A 4,384-nucleotide genomic window follows, 5' to 3' on the forward strand; every position below is an offset into this window, starting at 1 on the left:
GAGCTCAATGGAAAATTTGATCTTCAAATACAAAACTCAAGAGAGACATAAAAAGGTAAACAGGTACGAAAATCTTTGTTATTCAATGAGGGCAAACTGTTTTCATCCTTAAATAGGCTTATATTATTTTATGCATGTTATGCATATGTTAATCTTGAGAATGGTATAATTATTATGACAATTAAAAAGTATATACATAGACTCAGGGTGTAAATAAAAAAGTAACTGATATGCTGGGGAAAAACATAATTAAGGGGTATAAATGGATTGTTCTGGGAGAAGAGGTAAGGAGGATGTAGAAAAGGAGAAATTACATCACATTAAGAGCCACAAAAACATATTAGAGTAGGAGGAAAAAAGGGAGGAAGGAGAACAGTGTTTGAGTTCTACTCTCCTCAGATTTGGTTCAAGGAGGAAATAAAATACTCTGGTAAGTATAAAAATCAAATTTGTCCTACAGGCAGTAGGAAAAGTAAGGAGAAAGAAAAGGGAGTGGTTAGAAGGGAGGGAAGAAGTAGCAAGGGGAAGAGGGTAAGATAAGGGAGAAGTATCAATAGGGAAGGAAAATTGATGGTGGTCAAAAACAAAACTGTTTTGAGGAGTGGAAAGGAGAAAGCAGAAAAAAAATGTAAAAGGGGGAATAGGATGGAGAAAAAGACAGAGATAGTAATCATAACTGGGAATATGAATGGGAGAAACTCTCCCATAAAACAGAGGCAGGTAGCAGAATGGATCAAAAATCATAATCCTACAATATGTTGTTTACAAGAAACACATTTGAAACAGGGGGACACACACAGGGTAAAGGTAAAACGCTGGAATGGAATATGTTATGCCTCAGGAAATAAAAAAAGCAGGGGAAGCAATCTTAATCTCAGACAAAGCAAAAGCAAAGATAGATCTAATTAAAAGAGATAGGGAAGGACACTATATCCTTCTTGGAGGCACCATAGACAATGGAGTAATATCAATAATTAACATACATGCACCAAGTGATATAGTATACAGATTCTTAGAGGAGAAGTTAAGGGAGTTACAGGAACAAATAGATAACAAAACCAAAATAATGGGAGACCTCAACGTCCCCCTCTCTGAACTTGATAAATCTAACCTCAAAATAAAAAGAAAGAAGTTAAGGAGGTGAACAGAGTTTTAGAAAAGGTAGATATGATAGATCTCTGGATAAAACTGAATGGGGATAAAAAAGAATATACTTTTTTCTCAGCAGTATATGGCACATACACAAAAAGTGGCAATGTATTAGGGCATAAAATCCTCAAAATCCAGTGCAGAAAGGCAGAAACAATCGATACATCCCCCTCAGATCATGATGCAATAAAATTATTTATAATAAAGGACCATGGAAAGATAAACTAAAAATTAATTGGAAACTAAATAATCTAATCCTGAAGAACGAGTGGGTCAAAAAAATCATAGAAACAATTAATAATTTCCTTCCTTAGAATGACAATAATGAGACAACATACCAAAACTTATAGGATGCAGCAAAAGAAATTCTTAGGGGGAGTTTTATATCTAAAAATGTTTACATGAATAAAATAGAGAAAAAGGAGATCAATGAATTTGGCATGTAACTGAAAAAGCTAGAAAAAGAACAAATTGAAAATCCTCAATTCAATAACAAATTAGAAATACTGAAAACCAAAGGAGAGATTAATAAAATTGAAATAAAAAAAACTATTGAACTAATAAATAAAAGTAAGAGCTGGTTGTATGAAAACACCAATAAAATTGATAAACTTTTGGTCAATTTGATTTTAAAAAGAAAGAAGAAAATCAAACTAGTATCAAAATTGAAAATGGGAATTCACCTTCTATGAAGAGGAAATTAAAATAATAATTAGGAATTATTTTGCCTAAATGTATGCCCATACATTTGACAATCATGGGAAAATTGATGAATATTTACAAAAATATCAATTGACCACGTTAACAGAAGAGGAAGTAAATTACATAAATAACGCCATCTCAGAAGAAGAAATTAAGCAAGCCATCATTGAACTCCCTAGAAAAAAATATCTCCAGGGCCAGATGGATTTGCATGTGAATTCTTTCAAATATGTAAATAACGACTAATTCCCATCCTGTATAGATTATTTGGGAACATAGGCACAGAAGGAGTCCTGCCAAATTCTTTTTATTACACAAACATGGTACTAATAGCTAAACCAGGAAAAGTCAAAACAGAGAAAGAAAATTATAAAACAATTTCCCTAATGAATATTGATGCAAAAATTGCAAATAAAAATATTAGCAAAAATTTGCAGCAATTTGTTACAAAAATAATACCCCATGACCAGATAGGATTTATTCCAGGAATGCAAGGCTGTTTCAATAGTAGGAAAACTATCAGAATAGTTGACCAGGTCATCAATAGAACTAGCAGAAACCATATGATTATCTCAGTAGGTGCAGAAAAAGCTTTTGACAAAATACAACTCCCATCCCTTTTAAAAACACTAGAAACCATGGAAATAAATGGAGTCTTCCTTAAAATCATGAGTATTATCCACCTAAAGCCATTAGTAAGCATTATATGTAATGGGGATAAGCTAGAAGCATTTCCAATAAGATCAGGTGTGAAAGGAGCATTTCCATTATCATCCCTCTTATTCAATTTGGTACTAGAAATGTTAGCATTAGCAATAAAAGAAGAAAAAGAAATTGAAGCAATTAGAATAAGCAAAAAAGAAACTAAGTTATCACTCTTTGCAGATGAAATGATGATTTACTTAGAGAATCCTAGAGAATTAAGTAAAAAAAAAGCTACCTGAAATAATAAGTAACTTTAGCAAAATTGCAGAATATAAAATAAAATCACATAAATCTTCAGCATTCCTATATATTACTAACAAGGCCAAACAACAAGAGACAGAAAGAGAAATTCTGTTAAAAGTTGCTGTAGACATTATAAAATATTTGGGAGTCTACCCACCAAAACAAATCCAGGAACTGTGTGAGCATAATTACAAAACACTTTTCACACAAATAAAGTCAGATCTAAATAATTGGAAAAAAAAAAAAAACATTGGTTCATCGTGGCCAAGCTGAGCTGATATAATAAAGCATGACTATTTTAACTAAATTAATTTACTTATTCAGTGCCATACCAATCAAACTACCAAAAAATTATTTTACAGAGCTGGAAAAATAATAACAAAATTCATCTGAAAGAACAAAAGGTCCAGAATATAAATGAATTAATGAAAACAAAATGCTAGGGAAGGTTGCCTAGCCATACCAGATATTAAACTGTAATATAAAGCAGCAGACATCAAAATTACTTGGCACTGACTAAGGAATAGAGCAATGAATCAGTGGAATAGGTTAGGTATACAAGATACAGTAATCAACAACTATAGCAATTTACTCTTTGATAAACCCAAAGAGTCCAGCTTCTGGGTTAAGAATTCACTATTTCACAAAAACTGCTGGGAAACTGGAAAATAGTATGGCAGAAACTGGGCATAGACCAGTATCATGTACCATGTACCAAAATAAAGTCAAAATGTGTCTATGATTTAGGAATAAAGGCTGATACTATAAGCAATTTGGGAGAAAGAATAGTTTAGACCTACGGAGAAGGGAAGAATTCATGACCAAACACGAGATAAATGTCATTACAAAATGCAAAATTGATAATTTTGATTACATTAAATGGAAAAGTTTTTGTACAAACAGCAATGCAACAAAGATTATAAGGGAAGCAGAAAATTGGGAAAGAATCTTTACAACCAGTGTCTCTGATAAAGGCCTCATATCTAAAATATTCAGAGACCTGAGTCAAATTTATATTCATACAAGTCATTCCCCAATCGAGAAATAGTCAAAGAATATGAATAGGCAGTTTTCAAAGGGAGAAATTAAAGATTTCTATAGGCATTTGAAAAAATGCTAAATCACTATTAATTAGAGAAATGCAAATCAAAACAACTCTTAGGTAACACATCTCTCCTGTCAGATTGGCTATCATGACAAAACAGGCAAATCATAAATCCTGGAGAGGATGTGGGAAAATTGGAACGCTAATGCATTGTTGGTGGAGTTGTGAACTGAGCCAGCCATTCTGGTGAGCAATTTGGAACTATGCCCAAAGGGTTATAAAAATGTTCATACCCTTTTACCCAGAAATACCACTTCTATGGTTGTATCCCAGAGAGATCACACAAGTGGGAAATGGACTAGTATGAACAAAAATATTTATAGCAGCTCTTTGTGTGATAGCAAAGAATTGGAAATCGAGGGGATGCTCATCAATGGAGGAATGGCTAAACAAATTGTGGTATATGAATGTAATGGAATACTACTTTGCTATAAGAAATGAGGAGCAGACAGACTTCATCACAACCTGGAAAGACTTATA

The sequence above is a fragment of the Trichosurus vulpecula genome, chromosome 6 (genome assembly GCF_011100635.1).
Source record: "Trichosurus vulpecula isolate mTriVul1 chromosome 6, mTriVul1.pri, whole genome shotgun sequence".
Classification (NCBI taxonomy): Eukaryota; Metazoa; Chordata; class Mammalia; order Diprotodontia; family Phalangeridae; genus Trichosurus; species Trichosurus vulpecula.